At 42.5% G+C, this 12,105-nt stretch overlaps 1 pseudogene; it reads right to left on the bottom strand.

Moving 5' to 3' along the window:
- Nucleotides 1–534: 534 nt before the first annotated feature.
- Nucleotides 535–11,699, bottom strand: LOC142464647 (olfactory receptor 6N1-like; annotated as a pseudogene).
- Between the last annotated feature and the right edge of the window lie 406 nt (nucleotides 11,700–12,105).

The following is a 12,105-nucleotide window of genomic DNA, read 5'->3' as shown; positions in this document are numbered from 1 at the left end:
TGTTATCAACCCTTAAGTTGCCAGGAGCATAAATATTCTCCCAAGCCGAGTATATACAGCTTACAGCTTTCCCCCTCCACTAGAGTATAAGTGTGCAAACAAGTGATAAATAGAGAACACAATCTCTTACTCACATCCTGTGTGGGAGCGGGGCTCTGATATTGTAGTAGAGGAAAAAGGAATACTCCGACGTGCGACTCCGCTAGAAAAAGTGCAGGCAAAATGCAGAGACGCAGCGACACCCCCCCATCCGCTCAATAGGAAAAAGAGGGGGACCACATTTTGTGCAAAATAACCTGGTTTATTGGAACATGGTAGCCGAGTGTTTGACTCTATGTATTCTCTCTTCAGGAGTAAATTATGGTTGCGAAGAAGTAAAATATAAAAATAGTTCAGCTTCTGGCAATGCACTTTAACTGTTTAACGGTAGATTGGGATGACTGATGTCAGGAAGGAGAATCCCCCCAATAGATTTAAGACTCACCTGTTGTCAGTTCCTATGTACAGTAGATGAGATACGACTCCAAGGTCACAGCCCGCTCTCTGGCCTCCCAATAAACTGGGATTCATTGGCAGTTAATAGTAATGGATTTTGCATCTTCGAAATATACCAACTAGAAGCTTTGCACCACTTCCAGATTGTCTAAGCTACCAAATAGAAGTGGTGGATGTCCAACAGTTATGCACACAGGCTTGTACATTTTACTTTGTTAACACACAAACTTACGGCTTACTAAACAAATAATTGACGTTTTTGATCGTTGTTGTAAAGCAGGATTTACGTGCAATTAGTTACTAATTTATTTTCTACCCACAACTTTCTTCACTGCTTGTCTGATATCATTGTTTCCTAAACTGTAGATAATGGGATTGATCATTGGGGTGACTACAGAGTACATGACGGACAAGACCTTGTTGGTATCAAAAGCATTCAGGGTCCTGGGTCTGACATATGTGAACATGGTGGTGCCATAGAATATAATGACTATGGTGAGGTGGGAAGCACAGGTGGAAAACGCCTTCTGACGTCCATTGGCCGTAGGGATCTTCAGTACAGTAGAGATGATATTGATGTAAGAGACCATGGTCAGCAAGAATGAAGTTAGGAGAATTAAGGAGCCTAATATAAAGACAATCACCTCAATAGTGTCGATGCTTTGGCATGAGAGTTTCAGCAGTGGGGGAGAGTCACAGAAGAAATGGTCGATGACATTAGAGCCGCAGAAAGGAAAGCGAAATATTAATGTGGATGGCAAAATTGGTGCCAGAGAACCACCCAGCCAGCAGCTCCCCGCAAATTTAATACTGTAACGTACGTGAAACACAAAAAAGACAACAGCGCAAACGCACATAGTGAAGTTTGTAAAAATATATAAGTGTATATTATTAGGGTATTATATCTGCGTACATCAGATTAGTTGGTATACAGCATTTCATGTACAATACATGAGTTACCAGTCGTCGCACAGCCACCGCCAGACCTCGGGAGTCCCCCTTCACAGCCTCCAAGACAGGCTGCCACGATAATGGTGTGGAGCCTGCACTCCAGTACTGTATACGGCTCGATGTCCTTTGCCGATTACTGCCGTCGATACCGCTCACTCCTCAGACCTGCCGCCGCCTGCAACTGCTTCAAGCACCTCAGATCACTGAGTTGGTTAGTCAGGTGTCCCGTAGGGTTTTGCGACCGGCCGTAAACGGAGGCTTAGCGTAAAGCGTGATTTTGTCGTCACTCCAGCATGCCGAGTGCAGCTGATATATGCAATAAGTCCAATGTGGATGAACCACGCAGATTATTGAAAGACAATTCTAGGAATATTAAAAATCTTTATCCAACGCGTTTCGAAGCGTGAGCTTCTTCTTCAGGGATAAATTTGTCTAGATTAAGAGCATATATATACCCTTGAACCACCGCTGATAGGTCAAACTCAGAGGTATATGAACCAATCGGTTCAGCACTATGCAGCACCCCACAGGTGTGGGTATAATGAAGTAATTACTTCTTTGTGTGCTTGTGTGGATTAACCTCATCAGCACTCGTCTAGGAATAGAACTACATTTTAAACACAACACATTTTTATTATGCACATAACACAATTAACTTAAAATCACATTAGTAAAATTGCCAATGATTAGGGACTTTCAATGGCTCTGAAATAAAACAAACAAATGGTTAATAACACATATATATAGAAAATTATAATTAATATGAATGGGTATCACGGATGTTTTCCAGGTCTTTACATAGGACTAAACACATAGCTTATAGAAGACAATACCTATAGAGTACCTAATGAGACATATTTATTAGTATAGACACCACAGGTCTATGTTCTCATTTAGACCTTTTGGACCTAAAGACTTAAGTTTGTGGATCCAGTATGTTTCTTGGACCGATATATCTTTTATTCTGTCTCCTCCACGTCTATTCTGAGGGATGGTTTTAATCCCTTTAAAAGTTAGGGATGAGGGGTCTTTGTTGTGATGGGTAGAGTAATGACGACTTACACTGTGAGTCTGTAGGTCATGCTTTATATTTCTCACATGTTCTTGAATACGAGTTTTTAGACTACGCTTTGTGCGGCCTACATATTGCAGGCCGCATGGGCATTCCAATAAGTACACTATGAATCTTGTATTACAATTAATAAATTCTGTAATATTATACACTTTTTGATCTATATTTGATCTGAATGTTTTACGTTCAGAATGAAGGAGTTTGCATATGCAACATCTCCCACACGGGAAATTCCCTATTATTTTATTGCTCATCCAGGATTGGACAGATTTATCATCCACAGATTTCCCAATGTCACTCGGGACTAATATATCCTTTAAGCTACGTGCCTTCCTGTATATAAATTTGGGAGATGTGCTGATATGTCCACTTAGGATGGGATCTGTTGATATAATACCCCAATGCTTTTTTATAACTCCTTCTATTTGTCTATGCATAGAATTATAATTAGTGACGAATGGAACTACTATTCGGTCTTCATTGACATTTGATGGACTTTTCTTTTTTGATGTTAACATTTTATTCCGATCCATTTTTCTAACTTTTTCTAATTCCAACATAAGTTGTTTATAGTTGTATCCCCTTTCCAAAAATCTTAAAAACAGAAATTGGGCTTGATGTTCAAAGTCGGCTTCATTGCTGCAATTTCTCTTAATTCTCATAAACTGGCCTCCAGGTATGTTACTAATCCATGATTTTTTTATGATTACTGGAGGCCAGTAAGAGATTATTCGTATCCACCTTTGTGAAGAAGGTTGTGGTTGTTACCCCTTCTGCTTCAGAAGCTTTTAGATCTAGATCCACATCCACATCCCTATCAATATAGCTGCAGACCACTGTTAATCGATTTAGAGGTTGTACATTTTTATATTTAACACAAAGGTGGTGAAGGGTATAACAATAGAAATAGTAATTTGCGCACTTAATCTGTTTTGTTTTACTGTAACGTACGTGCTTGCCAAAAACTGGTACCGGACCGCGGGGCTGAGGTGGGGATGTACAAGCACCGACCTTAGACCACACAGACTGGTCCGGAGTGCGGAAATCATCGTCAAACAGGCCAGGTTCAGGATTGGAGAGAACAGAGTTAACGTTATCCAGGCCGGGGTCAATTCAGGCGGCACAGGAGCGGTGGTCGAGGATACGAGCCGAGGTCGTCATCAGGGAATCCAACAATGCTACTTCAGCGAAGACAGCAGGGTTTCAGAGATAGGAACAGGAACTGGGAATCCAGTGCTTCAGCACAAAATGGCACCCCCTAGCCGGGTACAGCCGAGAGTGGTGGAGACCACTGGGAACAGGAACTGCAGACAGGAAGGTCACAGGAACCAGGGGTGCAGACACGCCACAGGAAACACTGGGGAAACCAGCGTAGCCGCTACAGCACGGTGGCGGTCTGCATGGGAACAAAGGAAGCAGCGCCGGGGCTGCTATGCAAGGAGGCCTTGGGGAGCAGAGGACTGGGAGCAGGATACAAGGCACAAGGAGGCCTAGCAGGCCAAACAGAGAGTCTGTGACAAGCACAGTTACTTGCAAGATGGATTGCAAAGTCTATGTCCAGCAACTTCCTGGGGGCGGGGCAGGAACTAAATAGCACAGGAGGCCAATCAGGCCAGAGCTGCACAGGAGGCAGCAGGAGGCAGGTGATTGCAGAAGCAGGGAATAGTTTGTCTGGAACCTGCAAAGCTCCGGATGGATGGGCTCCAGCCAAACCCAGGAGTGGATTCCTGTCAAATACAAGCCCATCTGTCCATAAGTCCATTATAATGTAGAGGATTACAGATCGCTAGGTAGCGATCATATGCCATTGCAGTTACCAGGAAACATTCAGTGGTACCTAGAAAGAAGAAAATGTGCGACTGGGCAAAGCATCCGTTAATTGAGAGGGTCTTTGTCTCTGATAGAAAGTTGGCCAACATCTTGGGGACAGTGACAGTGACAGGCAATCTCCGAAATGAGAGGTTGACGAGGAAGAAGTACATAGGGGTATGGAGGCGCTAGTCCAAGTGTATGACCACGATGATAACCGCATGCTGGGTTAATGTCAGAATATACATTACCAAGAAGACAACATACTGTAGTAGACCTCCTGAAGCTCCCTGCTGCTGGAAAACCCCAGAATAACAAACTCCGGCACCAGGGTTCTATTCACCGTGTTCATGAGAGCTGCATGTTTTCTGTCTGGGAAAGAAAGACACAAAATACTCAAAGGAAACTCCAATATATGACGGCAGACTAAGAAGTGCAAAATTATAAAAGCAATATAAATTATAATCCCATACTACTGATGGCGCCAATCATTGTTTACTCTTCTATATACAGTAAGTTGATATGCATATAAAAACAGAAGAACGTTGGTGGGAGCTAAGACACCACTTCATCCCCATTTTAGCCTTATTTTATTTATTTTTTAATCATATTTAATGCACTATTTAAAAGATTGTAAAGAGAATTACTAAGACTCAGTGGCCTGTGAAACGTTAGGAGATATATAAGTGATGCTTTGTATCATTGTATCATTGTATTGAGTAGTGCTGAAGGAGTGGCTCAGTGAGTCAGACTGAGAACAATCAATCAGGGGAACTATAGATGTGAGGATAGAGCTAAGATGGGGATAGAGGTGAGGATAGAGGGGGAATAGAGGTGAGGATAGAGGGGGAATAGAGGTGGGGAAAGAGGTGCGGATTGAGGATATATGTGGGGATAGAGGTGAGGATAGAGGTGAGGATAGAGGTGGGGGATAGAGGGGAGGATAGAGATGAGGATAGAGATGAGATGGGGATAGAGGTGAGGATAGAGGGGGAATAGAGGTGGGGAAAGAGGTGCGGATTGAGGATATATGTGGGGATAGAGGTGGGGATAGAGGTGAGGATAGTGGTGAGGGATAGAGGTGGGGGATAGAGGTGGGGGATAGAGGTGAGGATAGAGGTGGGGGATAGAGGTGGGGGATAGAGGTGGGGGATAGAGGTGGGGGATAGAGGTGGGGGATAGAGGTGAGGATAGAGGTGAGGATAGAGATAAGGATACAGGGGGGATAGAGGGGAGGATAGAGGTGGGGAAAGAGGTGGGGATAGAGGTGGGGGATAGAGGTGAGGATAGAGGTGCGCATAGAGGTCGGGATAGAGGTGGGGGATAGAGGTGAGGATAGAGGGGGATAGAGGGGAGGATAGAGGTGGGGGATAGAGGTGGGGGATAGAGGTGGGGATAGAGGTGGGGGATAGAGGGGAGGATAGAGATGAGGATAGAGATGAGGATAGAGATAAGGATAGAGATAAGGATAGAGGGGGGATAGAGGGGAGGATAGAGATGGGGATGGAGGTGGGGATAGAATAATAACAGAAGTAAATGTGAATACTGACTGGCAGAGTGAGCTGAGAATGTAACACACAGCTTGTTCCCTTATTTATTACACATAATGTTATAGCCAATTTGTTTAAATCACAGATAAAAAGAAAATTACTAGGGATTGCAGACAGACAGACAGACTGATGTGAGAAAACAAAATATGAAGTAAAAATAAACGCATTGAAACGATTGCTGCAGAAATAATTTATTTCATGTTTTCATGTCACAAGGTTGGGTGCAAAAGGGAAGGAAAACTAAGATACAGAAGAAGATTTTGTCTGATTTCTTGTTATTAAACGTGCAGTTATTAGTACAAAACATCTGATTGGGGAGGTTACATTTCCTGATATTACTTTATGTCCCATTAGCTGCTCCTGTGATCACAGTATCACTGCTTTTCTATATCTGACATGTACTGAGAAGGGATCCTGTACTTCTCTGGGTTACAGAACTGTGTGAGTCTCAACAAATCTGTTTTATGTGGGTCAGTAACTTAGAGTTTTCTAGAAAAGGATAAAACAATAATATGTGTCATTTTATTCCATAAAGGTAAATCTTTACTCCAGCCCTATACTCACACTCACTCATACACAAATTCAAACTCACTCATAATCATACTCACAATTGGACTAATTCAAACTCACACTCACAAACGCGCACACACACACACACACACACACACACACACACACACACACACACACACACACACACACACACACACACACACACACACACACACACACAATCATACAGGCTCTGGTGCAAATATGTAACAATCTTAGATTAGTAAACACCTTTTGTCTGTATAAAAATAAAAGTCTGATCTTTTGTAACAGAAACAGGACAATGTTCAGTATTACAGGGAACAAGTCATTCCGTTCCCCCCAAATCCATCCCCCACATTACAGAGCATTCTCTCAGGTTTGTGTCTGATGGAAACAATGTTTATTACATTCCCGTTTAATAACAGTGATAGAGAAACTAGAAGCCTTGTGTGTACTGAACCTGCACTTCTTATTTAGGCTTTTCATGTGTTGCTGCTGCCCCCTGCTGCCAAAGTGAGGAGGGACAGGACAGGTATTTGTCACAGTCCTGTGAGGTCTCTTGTCACTGTGTCTCTCGCACAGTAATACAGGGCGGTGTCTTCAGTTCTCAGGTTATTCATTTGTAGATATAACGTGTTCTTATTATTGTCTCTGGAGATTGTGAATCGCCCTTTAACTGAATCCTCATAGTATGCGGTGCCCCCATCGGTGCTAATCAGAGACACCCACTGTAACCCTCCCCCGGGACTCTGTCTAACCCAGTTCATGTTATAGCTGCTGAAAGTGAATCCGGAGGCTGCACAGGACAGTGTGTGAGAGGCTCCGGGCTTTATCACCACTGGGTCCGACTGGACAAGTTGGACATCAGACAGAACCCCTGAAAGAGACAAACACCATGACACATAAGGATACTTCTACACACGTGTGACCTCAGGGACATTAATCATGTAAATGACATGTTATCCTGATCGTGTGGGAAATGTCTCCTGGGAAATGTTACCTGTTAAACATGACACTAATAATCCCAGCCTGAGAAAAGTCTCCATATCTGCAGAGTTTGGGGGCAGTGTGGGAGTGTCAGGGGGTGAGCGGCTCCTGCAGGGGACAGAGTCACTTCCTCTGCTTTATCTGGGACTCGGGGACAGAGACATTTATACACAGGACATGTGGTTACTTTATTTGCATAGTGTCCTAATTATATATGTATATCTATATATATATATATATATATATATATATATATATATATATATATATATATATATATATATATATATATATATATATATATATATATATATATATATATATATATATATATATATATATGTAAAATCAATGTGCACATCTGTCTTTAATCATATACACATACATAAAGCTCATTACAGGGAAATACATTTAAACACTGATATTCATGCAGTTCCCTATGTCTTTATAAAGTTGCATACAATTTCGTATCATTTTGCTTGACAGAGTATTGTTAAGTAACTTTCTACATGGTTACATGGAAAAATAGACATTTACTGTATATATAAAAATATAGGTTAATTGAGATTTGCATTAAATGCATAATTAGAAGATTGGAAAAATTACAACAATCAAACAATATCTTCCGGTGATAAATATTGGGACATAAAACAGCACCAGATTTATTTCTGGGTTAAATGCATATGCTTATTTCCTTACTATGGGGAAAGTGACCAAATGACAGAGATATTTTTAATTGATTAAATGAAGATAACTAAAACCTTTTTCTAAATTAAATCGGACAAATAGAAGTCTTTGTTAAATCATTTTTTATACTTTTAACATTTCCATGGTAAACAAAATCTTAAGGGGATTTAAAAATTATTAGCTAATTTATATTGGTGATACGACTGTTTGTCAGACCTCAGGCACAGGTAACATGTTAGCTTTGTTCTGTGTTTTGTTTGCATTGTAATTATGAAGCTGTCATTAGTCAGAGAAACAGAAGTAACTGATCTGCTGATTCCTGTGTTCCCGACAATAAATCTCACATGCTGTATTAATGTTCACAGGATACAGATAACTGTAGAGGATCTGAGTTCCTGCTCTGCACATAACCTCTTCCCCAGAGATCTCTGCTGGGGGATTTCAGGCTCACAGCTTCTTCCTGTTCTGTTTCCTGTGTGTCCCTGAAAGACGGGACTTCCATGTGTTTTATCTGTGTGACCTTCACCCCCAGCCCTAAAGGACTTGTATTATTAGTCTGTAATAAGCTGACATGTCAATGACACATCTGGAGACATATCAGAAGGCCCAGAGTTCGCCAGCAGATCATAAAAACGAAACACGAGAAGCAAGATGTTTCCCTTTTTCAGACATGGAGGTCGAGGAGGGCGCAAATACAAAAGGGGAAGAGGAAAAGTGCTGTCAAATTCTCTTTCCAATGGCTAGCGTGGTAGGGTATACCCCAAGGCAGGATGCTGAAGGGCCATCTAGCACCCTAGAACTGATAAGACCTTGGCTGACCTAGAGGTCAGTCCCAGAGTTTTAAGAGGGCCCAGTGGGAAGAGCCCACCTTAGTTGAGGGGGAATATACGGGACCAGAGTAGTACTACCAATACACCAGAGATGTCACTTTCCTACCTTTATTTAGAGGTAGAAAATGACCTCGTATATCGGGTCGATAGTAGAATTCCTCCTATTACTAAACAGTTGTTAGTCCCACGGACAGTTTGAAATATTGTATTACACCTTGCACATAGCACATAGTCACCCATTGGGGGGCACCTCGGGTGTAAAAGACAAGAGAAAAGGTTATGTGAAGGTTCTTTTGGCCTGGGGTTCTAGCGTAAATGACAAATTATTGTTTCTCATGCCCAGAATTTCAGAATACTGCCTCGTTGAATGCATACCGTAGCCCATTGGTACCCCTTACAATGATAGAAGTACTGTTTGATTGGATCGCAATGGATCTAGTAGGACCTCTAATAAAATCTGCTAGAGTACACCAGCATATATTGGTAATATTAGATTATGCCACCTGCTATCCAGAGGCATTTCCCCTACGTAACACTTCTGCCAAAAACATAGCAAAAGAGTTTGTTTAGCCAGGTGGGAAGTCCTAAAGAGATCTTAACTGACATGGGGACCCTGTTTATGTACAACAAAAAACAAACAAAATGCCCAAAGCTATTTCCAATGTGACAAAAATACACAGTGCAATACCTGTATATTCTCTTGAAAAAGGGTCATTTAGTTTAACCCTTTGGCCAAAGCATCTTAAGCCTGCTGCCACTTTCAAGGCATGACCGTTACCAGGTCCTAACACTCCCTGAGTTAAAATTCTTATTTACCTGTATAATTACAGGAAGAATTACCTGCATTAGATCTGTCATAACTCAGCAAAATGAAACTGACCTGCCAACTTGGAAAGTGGGGAGTGTCACGATGGACACCAACTTCATCCACACATTTATATTTCTGGGTACTTGATTGAACAGAACAAGTTGCAAAATAAATTGTGATTTATTTCCTTAATAGACAAACACACAACATTTGCAGAATACACTTAAAACAACACTTACTGGGATAAGGGAACACAATAAATTGGCCTTGGAACGAAATAAATTGTCCTTAGCTTGCAAGCGCCAGAAATGCAGCCTTGGTTTTAAAAGTCCTGTGGTTATGTTGTTATTAACCCCTTCACACCTGAACCAGTTGCCGCTGGGCTGGAACAAAGTCATGCATCTTTACATCATGGATTAAAATTTAGGAATCACACTGGGGATACCTGGGGAGCCACGGTTATAGACTGCCCAAAGCTATCGTTAACATGTGGATCCAATCCCCTCGTGGGAACAAAAAAAACCACGATTTGCCAAATTACCCACAGTTCATAAGACCGGTCAAAAGGGCTGTCCGGTGGGCAGGGCACATGGGTCAGGTTGAAGCCCATGCCACTTAGCATACCTGGGCTACACCCATACCTTGGCACCACTGAGTCTGATTTTTCACCCAGAGATGTCAATAGCCTGTCATCTGGTATACCTCAGAATGCCATCCGTGTATATATAATGGGTCTCTGGGTCTTTTCATCCCTGACTCTCCTTTTAGACTGAGGGGTGCTAAATCAGCGACCCCTTTGAAGTTCAGCCATGAAAATACCCCCAGCTCATTCACCCATATCACAGCTGGATGTCCAAGTAATTTCTGCTTGGACTTACAAAAAATACCTCCTGCCTTACATTTACAATCTGCAGTTTATACACACTTTATTAAAACAACATGTTCCGTTTGTGTTATAACTGTAATTTTTATATCTATGTGCATGCAGTGGTTCACTGTATTTGCACCCCAAAAATCAGGTTTCTGTGTGCTTTCGTTCTAGAATGAGTATTTCTCATTGAAATGCCGGCTGCTATACCGCCATCATATGTCGGTTAGAGGGTATGGCGAGCAATGCATTTTGTCTTTTAACATGGCAGGCAGGAAATGGCCTGCAAATGGGGGGGGGGGAATGGCTGGGACAGGGCAAACACAGTAATGCATAGCAAATCAGTTTAACCCCTTCCTCCCCACGTCACATGGAGGAGCGAGCTTAAACCTTGGGGTGGGGGGGGCACTTCCCTCCCAAAAACAGCTGAGATCAGCTGCACATAGTTAATAAACGCACAAACACCCAACAAGCTCTGAGAAACCCCAAACATTCTTGGGTTTGCTTATTTAATCGCTTTTAGAGCCCAGGGTGAGAAGAGCTTGTGGTTTCTTTCCTTCCTTGTCCGTTCAGTCGAGTACGACTCTCGGCCCCTCTATGGATCAGTGTTCTCCATGTCTTCCAGTCTCTCACGGCTTCTTTCAATTCTGCTTTGTCCAGTCCAGTATCTTTCTTGATGGTATCTAGCCAGGGAGTTCTTGGGCGGCCTCTTCCTCTTTTGCCACCGATCATTCCAAGCATGACATCCTTCTCAAGCAACTTGCTTTGCATGATATTACCAAAGTAGAAGAGCTCTTGCTTCGTGATCTTGGCCTCCAGTGAGATTTTCGGTTTGATCTGTTCCAGAACTGCTTTGTTCGTTATTCTGGATGTCCACAGAATGCGTAGAAGACGTCTTCAGCACCACATTTTAAATGCATCGATCTTTCGCCTGTCTGCCTTTCTCAGAGTCCAGGTTTCACCGCCATATGTTGCTATCGGGAAAACGATAGCACTGACCAATCTGCATTTGGTTGCCAGGCTGATGTCTTTACTCTTCCAGATGTTGTTCATACTGACCATCGCATTTCTTCCAAGCGTCTCTTGATCTCAGGGGTGCAGTCGCCATCGCGATCAATGGCGTGGTTTAGGCCGCCATTTTGGCTCGTGCTGTGCATGAGGCTCCTAGTAGATCGTGTTTTAATCATGTGGAGGGTTGGCAATAAAAGTACCTCTCTCCTACATTAATCCCGATGGGGGCGTCCGGATCCCTCTTTACTTCTCAACGCTGGGAAATGTTTTTAACCCCTTTGTAACCAGATGGGTTAAATAATGCAGAGTTTTTGAAACAGAAATTAATCAGAAGTCCCCAATAATGGCAGATAAATAATGCCCCAGATGTCATTGTTTGTCCCAGACCCCTAAATCTATGATCAGGAAATGTATTGCATCACAACCACCCCAGTGTACATCTAGGTTGCCCCAAAAGTGGAAAGCCTGATGGGACTCCCCTCTGCACAGGACCAGCGTGCTAA

The sequence above is a fragment of the Ascaphus truei genome, chromosome 13 (genome assembly GCF_040206685.1).
Source record: "Ascaphus truei isolate aAscTru1 chromosome 13, aAscTru1.hap1, whole genome shotgun sequence".
Lineage (NCBI taxonomy): Eukaryota > Metazoa > Chordata > Amphibia > Anura > Ascaphidae > Ascaphus > Ascaphus truei.
This window is presented reverse-complemented; position numbering and strand designations above follow the sequence as displayed.